The 16,493-nt window shown below is 41.0% G+C and overlaps 1 long non-coding RNA gene across 1 annotated transcript in view; it reads right to left on the bottom strand.

Annotated features, from left to right (window-relative positions):
* Positions 1-4,001: 4,001 nt before the first annotated feature.
* The window catches only part of LOC308478796, a 29,180-nt gene continuing 16,688 nt past the window's right edge, over positions 4,002-16,493 (bottom strand). Inside the window, exons 2-3 of the long non-coding RNA XR_013987285.1 lie at positions 16,200-16,344; positions 4,002-5,391 (exon numbers count right to left, since the gene is read on the bottom strand). This is a non-coding gene — a long non-coding RNA (uncharacterized lncRNA). The remainder of the gene's footprint in view (positions 5,392-16,199; positions 16,345-16,493) is intronic.

Here is a 16,493-nt window from a genome sequence, read left to right as displayed (position 1 = left end):
TGGCTATAGGCAATACTGTTTTTAGTACTGCACCTGCAGTGGTGAACGTATTGCTTCATTACCACAGAGTGCCTCTCCCATAGCTTCCTGCTGGAATCCTGTAACTTTTTCTATCACAAATGTTCTGGGCCCCTTTTTGTCCTACTTTTATTGCGATTTGGGGCCTTTCTGTACTTGCCATTGGTATACTTGGTTGCTAGGGGTTTTTTTTAAATAAAAAAATGGCATGCTTCCACACAATGTTGACATTATTCAGTTAGTATTCTTTAAAATTCAGTTAGTATACTTTAAAATATTCATGTTTTTATTCTACCACAAAAAAATCTGACTTTTGTGAAAGATCCAGAATGGATCCTTAGTATATTCATTTGTGTGCCATGCAGGGCCGGCCAACCCATGAGGCAGGTGGAGGTAGCTGCCTCAGGCAGTGGAAGCCCATGAGGCGGCACCCCTGCAGGCACTCTTTCCATCCCACTGCCTCTGCCGCTGATAACGGTGGCAGTTTCCAATGAGATCTCATGAGATTTTGCCAAAATATGCAAGATCTTGCTGAAATTGTCAGTCTGCATTTCTTAGTACAGAAAGTATTGATCTGATGTGTAGAGCTCTTTCCTATTCTAATTAATTCAAAAGAGTTCTGGAAGCTTCTCTGTATGAAAGAAACAAGCAGAAGGTTCATGATGTTTGGGCTATTCCTTCAGAGAAGCTGAGTAGAGCCGGTTGAAACTGGTTCTCTTATCTCTTTCTGTCAAGGTCATGCTGACGATAGAAGTAAGGCCGGAAGATGCTTGGTTTTCACTTTCTTTTTCTATCTCTTTTCCTTTTGGCGTGGTGTTCTGTATATAGTGTTAAGATTCAGTCTTATAAGTTATTGTAAGTTTCAGTTACCACATTTGTTCATGTATTGGACGAGGTTTTTTGACTCAAAAATCACCTCAGAAAACTAGGCTCGTCCAATACACGGATAGCAGTATGGTGGGGGGAGAGAAGCACCGCGCCACCAGCCATTCAGTTGGCGGGAGCACGACTTCCCCAAATGCCACAGCGAGTGGGGAGCGATCTGGGGGGTGTTTCCTGCCCACAGCTGGGGGGAGGGAGAGAAGCTGCATGCCACCAGCCAGCTTTTTGGGGGGAGCACATATTCACCCGATGCCTGGGAAGCACTCCCTGGATCGTTTCCCGTGCATGGCGGCATCAGGGGAGGTTGAGCTCTGCAAACTAGATGGCTGGAGGGTGTGCAAATTTACCCAATGTCACTGCACGCGGGAAACGATCTAGGGAGTGTTTCCTGCCCGCAGCTGCATGGGGGGAGAGGCTCAACAACTTTGGGTCATCTCCCCTCATTTTCTTTAAATTTAGTCCCCCAAAATGGAGGGGAGTCTTATACAAGGAGGTGTCTTTTAGATGGAAAAGTATGGTAAGTCTGCTGCAACTGGATATCTTATGGACTGTGCCAATCCTGAATGTATTGGAATTGTGACCATTATGCTCATTTGCCTTCAGTAGCAGCAAAGCTCTGCTGGATGAAATATTACCTTAAGGTCCATAAATAACCATAGTTTAGAGGTCCCGGGCCCTAAGGAAGTCAGACTTTCCTCCACCAGGGCCAGGGCCTTTTCAGTGATGGCTCTGACCTGGTGGAATGCTCTGTCCCATGAGACTAGGGCCCTTCAGGATTTAACCTCCTTCCATCGAGCCTGTAAGACAGAGCTATTCCACCTAGCCTTTAATTTGAATTCTTCCTGATCTTTTATTTCCCTTCTCTTCTCTACCCCTCTCCCCATTTATCAAGATTACCCTCTCTGAGACCCCACAGCTAATTCTCCCCTGGCCTCCTTGCTGGCCCAAGTAGGACAAATTCAGCCAGCTAGCCCTGGTGATTATCAAATGCTTATTAGATGGATTTCCCCTAAATTGATTTCTGAACTTTGAATTTTATTGTTATTCATGTTTTTATACTGTGTTTTATGCTACTTTTACAATTAAGTGTTTTAAATTTGTTGTTAGCCACCCTGAGCCCGGTTTTTGAACCGGGAAGGGCGGGGTATAAATAATAAAAAAATATTATTATTTATTATAATTGCCTCTGGTCTATTTTGGGGAAATCCTGCAACGTATTTAAGTTTTTACTCTGCTAACTGTACATTGGAATCTGCTCTGGATCAATATCGAGTAGAAATCCATGACAGAAATCTCGTGAGATCTCGTAGGAACCTGCTGGTGCCACTTCGCGGGCACCACTGTGTAACTCAGGTAAGGGAAGTTTTCAGCCAGGCAAGGCAGCACAGAACCTCCCTGTTTTGCCTCAGGCAGTGAAACAGGACACAACGCCCTTGGTGTCGTGTCCCAGTTTCACTGTGTAGAGAGTGGGGGTTGGTGGGCTTTGTTTGGGCCACTTGCCTCTGACCGGTGCAAGCTGTCAGTATGTGAGCTCAGTTTAGAGAGATACAGCAGATAGAAACAGTGGTATTAGGTCAAAGCATTGCCCGTGACAGCAAACATTAGCAGCAGATGAAATTTCTTCATGGTAACCAGGGTCACCACAAGAATTCCCCTTCTAATCTGTTATATTTCCGCAAGATTTAGAATTCCAGAATGCTATACAGAGAATGCCCTTTCCCGGGCCACTACCACCACTCCAGAATTTCTGAGGGCAATGGAATTACAGTGGTACCTCGGGTTACAGATGCTTCACGTTACAGACGCTTCAGGTTACAGACTCTGCTAACCCAGAAATAGTACCTCGGGTTAAGAACTTTGCTTCAGGATGAGAACAGAAATCGTGCTCCGGCGGCGTGGCAGCAGCGGGAGGCCCCATTAGCTAAAGTGGTACCTCAGGTTAAGAACAGTTTCAGGTTAAGAACGGACCTCCAGAACAAATTAAGTTCTTAATCCGAGGTACCACTGTACCAGGTTGGTCCATTTTTGGAAGTGGATTTGGAGATAGGAGTGGAAAAACTGAAGCACAGTGGTCAGCTGCCAAGAGAACAAGCAAGAAAACAAGCAAGAAAACAATTTGTGACGATAACAGAAAACTTGAGGTGAGGACCAATGTAATGTGAACAGGCATCTGCTCCCGATAACGGAATTCTGTATGTACTGTCACACCTCACCCTTTCCCCCCTGTGTTTGTACCAAATTGCAGCAATACAAACAGAGTAACTTTTACTCTGGCAGAGTTTTACTCTTCATCCTTCTCGCCCACTATGAAAAATATCTCTGTCTGGATATGCATGTACTTAAACCGACAAGGATTCTGGTGCAACATCTTTCCATTGAGGAAAACAAATTTGCAATGACAGACTAGATTGCATGAAAATCCAGTTAATTAGAAATGGATTTCCTTTAGATAAAATAGTGACTGTATTGGGATTTTCCTCTGACATGTATCATTGTAATTGAGGCTTAGTTTCCAAAGTATCAACATGTAGAGTCAAAATATATAGGTTTTTTTCCACTGACAAACTAAAGCTGCTGTTTGATTGTCTTTTTACAGAGACTCAAGACTGCAGACGGTTTTTTATTTTTAAAGAATGCTTCAAATTATGTCAAAAGAAAACAAGAGTCCACAAAATTGCACACTATGGGGAAAAAACTAATTATAAATGTTCCAGTACAATGTTTAAATGTCTGATTTGGAAAATAAAGAAAGGCCAGCTTTTTATTATGTATGTAGCCTGAATACAGTTTTATTATATCAATGGAATATGATAGTTTCTCCCCCCAAATAGTTTTCTACAAGAACTTTTTAAATCAAGGCACGTATATTTTTTAGTGATGTGAAGTTCCTTTTCTCGTTTTGGTTCAAGGAAGACAAAAATGAAGATAGACTACAGCATATCCCTTCCACATATTCTAAATAAATTAATTTTTACAGTACCTCATTTCTTATGGTTCACCCTTGAGTAAATCTGTGAGTACTTTTTAGAATGCACAAGGGGAAGTACATTTATAGGAACTAATATAATGCTTTCCCTTTTAAACATGTATGTGGCTGTAAGGGAAGAAAATCACGGACGACATCCATAATGCCCTCCCCATTTGCACAATGGAAATCCTGCTTGTGCAATGGGAATCCCCTTCCTTCTTATATGTAAGTGTGTTTGTTTGTTTGTTTCTCTCTCTGTATGTGTCAATGCCTAGAGAAATTTCAGAACACCCAACAGTTGTTAAACAAGATTTCCTGTGGCTAGAAGGGGGACGTTTCAGTGCCATACAGAGTTCCTTGCCACTCCCTAAGCCTAGTAGACAACCACATTGAACTCAGTAGGTACCCAAACTGGTCTGTAGACTGCCAATGGTCCACAGCCTTCATTGAGGTGGCCTGCGGCATATTCGCATTAGATATTCATAGGGACAATGATCTCAGTTATTTATTGTACTTTATAGTTTTCTTTCCATGGAATGTGTTTGAATCCACACCTGGCAGCCTGTTTTACCAGGATCAAAACAGCCTCAAAAAATAAACAAGTGTGCCCTTTCTTCAGCTCCACCAAGATAATTGTTTCCCAAAGATCAAGAGAGCTTCACCTGATTTATCTACTGATCCCACCAATTAAAGGTTGCAGTCCTAAACTAATTAAATAGTCCCAATATATTCACAACCGGGGTATCTATCTGGCCGAACTAAACATCGTTGTCATTAGAGGATAAACTTGACAATGTAATTATCCTTTCCTCCCCACCATGCCATTCGATTGAATACTTGTCCTTTGGAAAAATGGAAACTGAAAACAAATCTAGAAATGGCTGCTATCAGAATTTCTGAAGCCACAATCTAGGAGTAAGTCCTATTGAATTAAATAAGACTTACTTCTGAGTAAACATGCATTGGCTTGCACTGTGACTCTCTTAATTTAACAACTTCTAATTTACTCTAAAGTCCTTCAGAGCATTTAGCTAACAATAATTCAGAACGTTGAGTATGATTATTTCTTCAATACTGGGATGCCCGCCAATGATTCCCCCCCCCCTCTCTCCAGTGGCAGTGTAAAAATTCAAATGCACAATAGTTTCATTAATTTAGACCTTTCCTTTTGTTTGTTTCACAGTGGGAGGGGGGACTATTAGTTGTAGGACTATAGGTATGGATATATTTTTTAAGCGTTCAAAGAATTCATAGCCAACAATTCTTTTAAAAATAAAAAGCAGCAGACTCTCTTATTGGTGCTTTCTCATTTCCTCCAATTTGCATCTTTCCTATAAATTCACAGATGCCAACAATAATTATGGGAACGTTTTATGCCTCCTCCATGTCTAATGTGATAATGCAAAGTATCTTTTGCATTCATATGCAATGTTTATTCATCCCTTCTTCGTTTGCATAGCTGAGTGAAATGTTAGATGCTCATTTTATGAGAATAGCTGCAAACCTCAGGATAAATGTTTTGCCTAAGGAAATAAAAGGTAAAGGGGGGGAAGAATATTTAACAACATATTACAAACAATACCCCATGTCTTAAATGTACTACAGGTAAATTGCTTGTATACCTGCTTGTGAAACCTGATTAAATCTAGAATGCACAGAGGTGGAAGGTTGCTTCAGGCTCTTGACATGTTGTATCCTGGCTTGTAAGTCTAGTTTGTCTGGTGAGATCAGAGGCAAGGAAGCTTTTTCAAACCAAAGGCCACATTCCCTTGTGTGTAACTTTCTGAGGGCTGCAAGCCAACAGTGGGAGTGACCCAATCAAAAAGTGGGTGGGATCAAAAGTAGGTGGAGTCAAAACCATATAAATATTTCATTTGTTCACACACACTCATACACAACTCAGTTACACAAAGCCACTTTCGCCCTGCAGAGGAGGTGGGATTATGGGCATCACAGCCCCACCACGCACACGGCGGCTGGAGCCCAGCCCCCGAGCGATCAGGGGAATCCCCAGCCGCATCATCCCCTGGACAGCCAATCGGCTGGCTCGGGGGTGTGGCCTGCCCAATTTAACGCAGGGGCGGCCGGGGATCTCCCTCTTTTGCCGCTTCCAACTGCTCCGGTTTCCCACCCACCCACCCTTTAAGGTTTTGTCTTTGACCTTGCTATATACCTTGGTTGGTCACCGTTAATGGGCCTGGTAGGAATTTTTCCCACTTAGCAAATTGGCACCAGCCACTTGGTTTTTCGCCTACCTCGTAGCAAATCGTCACAACGTCCTTGGTATTGGCGGTTAGGCATTGGTATAGGTATTGTTGTGTAGATGAAGGGGGGAGGAAGCGCCATCACCTCCCCTGCATATTGAAAGGTAGTCCGATAAAGGATTCTGGGGGGTGTGGCCCTGTCCAAAGTCTATGGTGGTGAGGGCCTAAGGCACGCCCCCGAGCGGTGACCCCGGGGGAGATCCTAGTTGATGTGCATCAGCAGGACTCCCCCTACTGGTGGTTAACCCTTCCCAGACTTCAAGCGAACAGGCTGAAGCCGGATAGTCGGTTAGGACCAATGCCTATGCCAATACCTCTCATCACCTGTAACCAATAAAGTTGTGGCCTTATTTAGCCCATTAACCTTAATTAATTGTGTCGTGTGTCTTTATTTCCACTGGGGGAGGGTGGGAACTCGCCACGCAAATCCATCCATTCACATCTACGCAGCCCATCAAAACACGTCTTTCCATTCACACACAGAGTGAAATCTAATGAATAGTTACATTCCAATTGCATATTAGTGTGGGAGCTATGGATCAGATTAGTTCATACTGGAATTCACAAAGCTTGTATTTCTCAAGGACATGATTTAGTGCAGGCATAGGCAAACTACAATTCCCATCATCCCTGACCACTGGCCCTGTTAGCTAGGGATGATGAGAGTTGTAATCCCAAAACATCTGGAGGGCTGAGTTTGCCTATGTCTGATTTAGCGGTATAGGAAGGCACTTGGGTGAATTGCAGCCTTGGACACTGTCTTCTTCCCTTTCCTCTGATGCAGCCATGACAGATCAGAAGCAGTGCTTCCAGGGTTAAACTAGCCATTATTTGTTGCTACAGCTAACTACAACAAACTGTAGTTAGTTTAAACTGTGGCTCATTATAGCCAGGATCAAACAATGGTTCCTTAACATGGTTTTTTCCCCAACAAACCCTAGTTTAAACCAAGGATAACTCCTTCGTTCTGGTCCCAAGGAGGAGCCCATGAGCCAAGGTGGGTTGGTTCTCACAGCTCCAAGGAGAGCTCCCCGTGCTGGCTGGAAGTAAAGCTGGGACTTTTGAGCCACTGCCTCCAGTCTACCTCTTCTGTGCTCTGTCTCCTTGAGTGGACCACTAGATTCTCTTAAAGGGTCAACCCTTTGGACTGAAGATGTGTGTGTCTCATTGGATCCATGGGCTCCTGTCCCAGACTAGCAAACTACTGTGAGAGACCAAAGGCCCAAAAAGATTATCCAGTACATTCTTAAAGCTTTGCCTTCTGCTTTGCTTTGCTTCCTTTCATTTCTGTTGCTGTCTCCTTTTATAAACTCCATGGAAATAAGTTCCACCTGTGTTGAAAAGGCAATGCTGGGCTTCCCAGGAAGTAAGCATCAGGGTTGTGCTATTGCACAACCAAGCTCCACTTAAGATACATAGAAAGCTGTCTTGAACCAGGTCGGACTAGCTTCAGTATTGTATCCTGTGACTAGTAGCTGTCTTCATTGCCTCAGACAGAGGACTTTCTCATTACCTGCTGTCTAATCCTATCTATTTCTTTTCTTTTTTTACAAAATATACTTACATGACGTGCACAGAATTTGAAACACTTGTCAATGCGGCTTACACAATGCGTACAGAATTTGAAACATAGATTTAAACTTCAGAAAATAAGAATACTAGAGCAAAATCCTCCTGGAGTCAAGTCCTCCTGAAGTAAAACTGTTTTGTTTTGTTTTTTTAAAATGATATTTATTAAAGTTACAAAAAATAAAAGAAATACAAAATACAGAAAAAAGAGTAAAAATTTTTAAAATATAACAAAAAAGTAAAGGATAAAAAAGAAACATAGAAAATAAAACAGTTAAAAAGACATTAATTTTCTAAACCTATCTTCTCTAGACTTATTTCCCCGGACCTCCTCATACCTCCCTTCTTTGTATTCCAGTTCAGTTTGTTAGTTCAGCAAATCCTTACCATTAAACTTTTGCCCAATTGTAAGCCTTTTTTCATATCTCTTAAAGCATTACAGCTAAAAAGCTCTTAGTTTCTATCCAACATCCTTCTAAGATTCCTTAATTTTACAATATTTCTGTAAATAGTCTTTAAATTTCTTCCAGTCTTCTTTCACCGACTCTTCTCCCTGGTCTCGGATTCTGCCAGTCATTTCCGCCAGTTCCATGTAGTCAATCACCTTCATCTGCCATTCTTCCAGAGTGGGTAGATCTTGTGTCTTCCAATACTTTGCAATGAGTATTCTTGCTGCTGTTGTAGCATACATAAAAAAGGTTCTGTCCTTCTTTGGCACCAACTGGCCAACAATGCCCAGAAGAAAGGCCTCTGGTTTCTTCAGAAAGGTATATTTAAATACCTTTTTTATTTCATTATAAATCATCTCCCAGAAAGCCTTAATCCTTGGGCACGTCCACCAAAGGTGAAAGAATGTACCTTCAGTTTCTTTACATTTCCAACATTTATTGTCAGGCAAATGATAGATTTTTGCAAGCTTGACATCTGAATCTTTTCAGTGAAGATGCCTGCCTGGTTTCTACTGGGAAGGAGTTCCCTAGAGTTTGGTCCACTAACATGACTCCTTGGTGATCCGAGTCGTGCTTCTGGACCATGGCGGACAACAAATAGTGCCCCCCCCCCCATCACTGATTTGCTTGGGATGTAAGGGGCAATATCCTGGGCCTAAGTTGTTCAGAGCTTTGTACACTAATACAAGGACCCTGAACCTTATTTGGTGGTAGATGGGAGGCCAATGCAGGCCTTTTGACATTGATGTTATTTGTTGGCGGTACCCTGTTCCCATCACCAGACAACTTGCAGCATTCTGCAGTAGCTGAAGCTTCCAGATTAGACCTAAAGGTAACCCCACATAGAGCTTAGAGCAGAGGTCCTGTCTTGAGGTTACCAGTACTGCAATCAGGTTGTCCCTGTCCAGAAACTGGTGGTGTTGGGGGGACAAATCATGGGCTGTATCATTAAGATATGGTCCTTCTCACTTCAGAATGCTGCTTCTATGTTCTTCTGTGCAGATCCTCAACTGCATACAGTTTCCAAATTTGGACGGCCTCATTTTCCATAGTTTCTGACCCCACTCCACAAGAAAGTGGAAATACTTCGGCCAGCCTATATACTGCAAATGCAACAGATTTATGATGTCATGTTGATGCTGGCTGGAACGCGTGTGATTATCCAAGCCATTTTAAGTTATTACTGCCCAGCAAAGTGACTATCACTGAAGCGAGTCAAAAAAGGGCACCAATGCCATGCAGTTCAACATAGCCTCCCCGGATTGCTATATTATATTCTGAGAAGCAATTTGAGTCACTACTGGGAATGTGTTAAACCCATATTAGAGTAGCTTAAAGTAAATCCATGCCATTATCTAGTGAACAGGAGAAGTTGCTAAGTAAATACACAGCAGAAGGATAAACACATTCAATCAGAAAGACGTACAGAATGGTCATCTTCCCACTCACCGCAATTTTACTTTCCACTTCTACTGTGCTCACTCATTAATGGTTCTCTGGATCTGATATTCTACACAAAACTAACCCCTTCAGTCAATGGATAAATATGTGTGGGTGGGTGGAGGGGGGTTTGCTATGAAACCATTCCGAACCACATCCCAACTTGTATAACTCAGGACGGTTTAGACAGGATACTTGCTGTGTTGAGCATAGGGATGGGAAAGAAAGTTGACTGAGTTCTCATTTAAAGGTGAAACTACCTAAACTACCTAGTCTCATGTTCCGAAACAATACACAAACCAAAACAGAGAAAACCTTTGAAATCATCACTTCTCTGAATTTTGCAAGGCAATTATTTAACCAACTAAAATACATATATTGGGGAGGGTATATGCAAAAATGCTATCAATGAGGGACAATGGATTTTCACCAATGTGCATATTAGGCAAAATTCCATACACAAATATTATGAGAAATTTGCATTTAAATGCTGGTGAATTTTCAGAAGGACTATTTTTTTAAAAAATCACAGTTTTGTAACTGTTAGGAACTGAACTCTAGAGACATGGAGAGAGACTGAAAATGGCAGGTTTCCTGGGTTGTAGCACCTGCACGAAACCTGGGGCATCTGACACCTCCACTTGGCAAGAAATTGCTATCATGAGCAACTTGTGGGCCGGCGTAGGACCCAGTATGTAAATACTGTCAAACGACTCTCCGAAACCTGGAGACGGCCTTCTTGTAATCATAGCCACAAGACAAAAAGGCAAGCCACTTGAAGCATTTAAACTGGTCCTGAACGTAACCATTTGAGAATAATCAAGCCATGACTGTGGCTGGGTTGTTCCAAAGAGCTCTTATTCTTGATAGTAATTTCACTAGTAAAAAGTACTATGAAACCCTACTTACTCCTCCACTGTGCTATAACCCCCTAACTAATAAAATGAATCTTTAGCTAAGAAAATGGCATTGCGCTTCGAGGCCCCCAAGCCCTTCCCCTGAAAATAACTTCATATTGACACGTAACTTTAGTTTAAGTTATTGGGCAAAATTTAGGCCACAACTTTATTGATTACAGCAAAGTGAGCGGTATTGGCTTAGGCATGGGCAACAGACTATAACTGACTCCTGCCACTCTGGCTGGAAGTCTGAAGGGTAAACACCAAACGAGGGAGCAACATCGATGAAGTCCGACCGGAGCTCACCCCGGGGTTCCTGTGGTCCTGGCATGGCCCTAGCCCCTCAAGAGGACTTCGGACAAGATCCAAGACCCCCAGATTCCTTTACTGGAATACCCTTATTCATGGAGGGGCAGGTGATGGCTGCACCTCCCCTCCCACACACTTCAATAAGCCAATGCCCAACCGCCAAACCTTACAAAGTTGTGACGATTGCTAAGGGGGTAGGCAAAAACCAAGAGGCTACAGCCAATCTACCAAATGGGAAAAAATCCTACCCAGCCCCTGCTCCAAAGCAGGCGACCCAATCCAAAGCAAGGCCAAAGCAGCAGCCCCTAAAATTAGGGAGGGAGAGTGGGTGTTCGGCAGAGCGAAGCAAGTGCCCCCAGTTACATTGCGCTGCCGCTTTTATAGGCCCCAGGAATCGCGCCAACCGCCCCAATTGGCCCAAACAGCCTAACACGATCCTGGGGCCTAACAGTTAAGGCTTGGGCCATGCCCGGCAAGAATTCTCCCAGCGGGGGTGCCTTAGGGGCCCACGCGCAACCAGGACCCTCACTAAAGAGGATCCCATTTGTCTCTAACACTCTCTAACCCCCAAGCTAACACAATAACTTCCTAACTAATCAAATGGCTCCCTAACTGATAAAACGACTCTCTTTCTCCTCCTCCTCCTCCTCTCCCTCTCTCCTTGTATCTCTCTCTTTCTGCTTCCTCACAATCTCTTTCGCTCTCCCTGTCTTCACTATTTCTCTCTCTCTCCTGTGTGTTATGGTTACTGTAGCTGCCATGATTAATACAAGCGCACATTGTTTCTCTTCGTGCAAATTTTTATAGCTGGATTAAGCTGCTGCTGTTGCTGCTGTTTTGATTTTTACTTATTTTAAAGCTCTTCTAGGCCACTCTTTTTCTCATGGCTTCAAGTGCAGTGTCCAATCATAAAATAAAAACTGCCTCCAGACCCCAGATCACCACTTTCACTGCCTGTCCAAATTCTGATGAGAAGGACAGGACTCATTGACTATTTATTTATTTTATTTTTTTTAATAATTTTTTATTAAGGTTTTAAACAAAGAAAAAAGAAAAACAACACACACAAAAAACAATACAAAACTTAACAATAAAAACAAAACATAACAATTAAAAACAAACTCTCTTTTCCATATCCAATTTTAGATTACTTATTTTCTGGACTTCCTCATACCTCCTTTTTTTGTATTCCAATCCACATTATTTGTCCAGCAGTTTCTTTTCCACTTTTTTAATCCCAATCTTTAATTTAATAAAATGTTAAAATATATAACTTCAACTTTTTTTTAAACCTAATCCTTGCTCTTAATGTCATATAGCTTTAAATTTTTCCCTTTTATTATCAAATTTCCATTTCTTTAAACATCTTTAATCTTAATCTTTAATCTTAATCTATCCTTAACTTTAACCTGTACAGCTGGAAACCACTTATTTTCAATCCTACATCATTCTAACATTCCTTAATTTTGCAGTGTTTCTGAAGATAGTCTTTGAATTTCTTCCAGTCTTCCTCCATCGACTCTTCTCCCTGGTCACGGATTCTGCCAGTCATTTCCGCCAATTCCATATAGTCCATAAGTTTCATCTGCCATTCCTCCAGCGTGGGAAGTTCTTGTGTCTTCCAATACTTTGCGATGAGTATTCTTGCTGCTGTTGTTGCATACATAAAGAAAGTTCTATCCTTTTTTAACACCATTTGGCCCACTATGCCCAGGAGAAAGGCCTCTAGTTTCTTGGGGAAGGTATACTTAAATACCTTTTTTAATTCATTATATATCATTTCCCAGAAAGCCTTAATCTTTGGGCACGTCCACCAAAGGTGAAAAAATGTACCTTCAGTTTCTTTACATTTCCAACATTTGTTATCGGGCAAGTGATAGATTTTCGCAAGCTTGACTGGGGTTATGTACCACCTGTATATCATTTTCATAATATTCTCTCTTAAGGCATTACATGCCGTAAATTTCATACCTGTGGTCCATAACTGTTCCCAGTCAGCAAACATAATGTTATGTCCAACGTCCTGTGCCCATTTAATCATAGCCGATTTTACCGTTTCATCCTGAGTATTCCATTTCAGCAGCAAAATAAAAAAAATCCTTCCAGTAGCACCTTTAAGACCAACTAAGTTAGTTCTTGGTATGAGCTTTCGTGTGCAAGCACACTTCTTCAGATACACTGCAGCAAGTTATACATTCTTGACAAATTCTTAGTTTTGGGTTCTAACAATTCTGTTTCTAATTTGGATCTTTCCACCTGGAAACCAATTTTCCTGTCCAATCTAAATGCCTCCATTATCTGATAATAATGAAGCCAGTCTCGCACTTTGTTTTTTAGTTTTTCAAAACTCTGCAATTTCAATCTATCTCCGTCTTGTTCCAAAATTTCCCAATATTTCGGCCATTTGACCTCCATATTGACCTTTTTCAAGGCTTTCGCTTCCATTGGTGACAGCCACCTTGGGGTTTTATTTTCTAACAAATCCTTATATCTTAACCAAACATTAAATAGCACTTTCCTGACAATGTGGTTTTTAAATGCTTTATGTGCTTTGACCTTATCATACCATAAATATGCATGCCATCCAAATACATTATTGAAACCTTCCAAGTCCAAAATGTCAGTGTTTTCAAGAAGTAGCCATTCTTTCAACCAGCAAAAGGCTGCTGATTCATAATAAAGTTTGAGGTCTGGCAGGGCAAATCCACCTCTTTCCTTTGCATCTGTTAGTATTTTAAATTTTATTCTAGGCTTCTTGCCCTGCCAGACAAATTTAGAGATATCTTTCTGCCACCTCTTGAAACAATCCATTTTGTCCACGATCTGCAAAGTTTGAAACAAGAACAACATTCTAGGCAATACATTCATTTTTATCGCAGCAATACGGCCTAGCAGTGAAAGCTTCAAATTTGACCAAATTTCTAAATCTTTTTTCACTTCTGACCAACATTTTTCATAATTATCTTTAAATAAATTCCCATTTTTTGCTGTCATGTTAATCCCCATGTATTTAACTTTCTTAACCACTCATTGACTATTTATTTATGGATTACCCAGACTTCGTCTTAAGGTTCCAGAGCAGGTTACAGTCTTAAAAGCCATTTGAAACCATTTACAACCATAAACATTAGCTGGGTCCTAAACACATGCACCTCAAGTGTCAAAAGCCAGGGTAAAAAATGTGCTTTATTATTTTTTTTTAAAAAAAAGCTAAAAGACTAGGGCCTCTGTTGGACTGGAGCTGAGTTTGTGTAGCTCCTTATCGTCAGCCCTGCCTGCTGTAATCAAATGGCACATTCCCATCCACTCCACTGGATTTCAGAATCTATAACATTAACCATTCAATTTAAAGCCACAAGGATTTATAAAGACTTTATATTCCCTGCTGTTTTTTATGGCTGGACATTGAATTTTTAATGTATGATTAACTGCAATAGTCTCATTGGAGATCTAGAGGCTTTTCAGGCAAATATGTTACAGGCACTGTCAGCATGTGATGCTGATAAAATCTTATTTGCATTTTTCATCTTAGAAGGGAGTATTGTTTTCTTAACAGTAAGAAGCCAATGTGTACAATCTCTGCAGTGGAAATTAATGTAAATCGTGGCAGATGTAGACTTTTGTTTGCTTGTTACCCAGGGGTTTCTGTGGTACTTAAGAACAAATGGGATTAATTTGTTCTTAATCTAAAAAAACACATCTGTGTTTTGAAATACATAAAAAGCTGCTTCTGTGCAGTTTAATGAGTCTAACATTGCACAAATGTTCTCAAGTAGCATCGTTGGAGGCAGCCCATCAAATCAGCAAATGCGTTCAATCTACAATCAAGTTGAGCTAGGGATCAAGTCTACACATACAGCAGAATGACATGAACGAATGCTAACATGGGAAGAGAGGGCTAATACCATACAGGTGGGAGGTGCCATTTTGTAGTGCACCTTGAGATTGAAAATTCCTGGCAAAACAGAAAGAACAAAATTAATTAACACAGCGTTTTTGATCTTCACCTGTAATCTGAAATGGTACTGCTGATTCACCTCAACTCTACCATCTCACTCCACTGTAAGCGCAGGTCAAGCCTAAACCAGCTTGAAATTAAGCGTTTTAAGAACCAGTTCTATATCCCAGGGGTTAGCAATCAATAAACCTGACGGTCCCATGGTTCCTCTGAAACGTAATGCTTAGCTTGGTGCTGGTAATCCTGGAGGATAGGAGCCCCATCAAGAGCATAGCCAAGTACAGTGGTTCTTTAGTTCTTGAACTTAATCCATTCTGGGAGTCCATTTGACTCCCGAAACTGTTCGAAAACCAAGACGCAGCTTCTGACTGGCTGCAGGAGTTTACTGCACACAAGTGGAAGTCATGTTGGGCATTTGGCTTCAGGAGCCAAAATGTACCAGCACCAAGGCATTTGAGAACCAAGGTACAGCTGTAAATAAATAAAAATACTTAACTAAAAGTAGAAATAATCAGAACTTTTGAAATTGAATACTCAGTGAGCTATCAATGAGCTATGCTTACTGAGTATGCACAGCAAAACTGCACTGGAAAAAAGTAGGAATTTGAGAAAGGTGCTGAAAAGGTTTTCAGCAAATCCAAGAAAACTTGTTTTAGTTTAGATTTTTTAAAAATAAGATGGAATTTCTTTGTAATTTTGAAAAACAATATTCATTAACCGCATGAAAGGTACACCTCAGTGTTTGTTTGTTTTTTAAATTAACTTCTTAGTTTTCAAATGACTGAAGATTTTCAGATTTTTCTAAGTGTCTAGGTTCAAAAGAAAGTAATTTTAAAGAACTGCTGTTGAGACGTTTCATTGTCCAGGCCCATAAAAATATTATTCAAACTTTTGACGGCAGAACTTTTCAAAACAAAACGTAAGTATCAAAGCTACAACCAAAATATATCTACAATGTCTTGTGCTACCCAGCACAGGCTCAGCATCTTAGAAAATATGAAATAATCCAAACAGACCTAGAAGCAGAGGATCATCTCTTCCCACAGACTGCATTCCAGATTCCATTGGCCTTAGGCTGTTTACTCTCCCTTCAGGAGTGCTTCATTTACATCTTTCTGTTCTCTGTCATGTTCAGAGAAAGACTGACAGCCACCACCCTTTCAGGATGGTGAATTTGTAACTCAATACCCTCGTCAAGTGATCAAAAGTTACACGCAGTTTAGAGTAACAGAAAGCAATCAACAGGTAATCATTAACCCATTTAGACGCTCAGAGTTCTTTGGAAAACAATTGTGGAAAACCCCCAATGTTAGCAATACACATTTAGCCATTTTCCATTTTAAACCTTTATTAATATACATACATTTTTCATTATTGTGTGAATTAAATCAATTATATTTAACTGTCCTGACCCACAAAGACCACCAGCCATTCTTGACTTACCACAATCTTCTGCACAAACAGGGGTCCTAATAAATTAAAGCTGGGTAGTTCACCAGTTGCTCAGAGTTCACTTAAGATGACATGCACAAGAGAGACGTCACAAAACATGACAGGATGCCAGCTTTCCAATGTGATCTCACAAGCACTATGACAGACAGAAGCAGCAGAGTCAATGTTTATGGCAAGAACGCTAAAGCCAACATTTATGATGAAGTACCTATCAAGTAAAACCCAAGTATTCTAGCTTAACTAGTTTGTGAAGCAGCCTTTCAGAAAGAAAGCATTATGTTGTCC

The sequence above is a fragment of the Podarcis pityusensis genome (assembly GCF_964106645.2).
Source record: "Podarcis pityusensis genome assembly, chromosome: 6".
Classification (NCBI taxonomy): domain Eukaryota; kingdom Metazoa; phylum Chordata; class Lepidosauria; order Squamata; family Lacertidae; genus Podarcis; species Podarcis pityusensis.
Note: the sequence above shows the minus strand (reverse complement) of the source record. Positions and strands in the feature narration are given on the sequence as shown.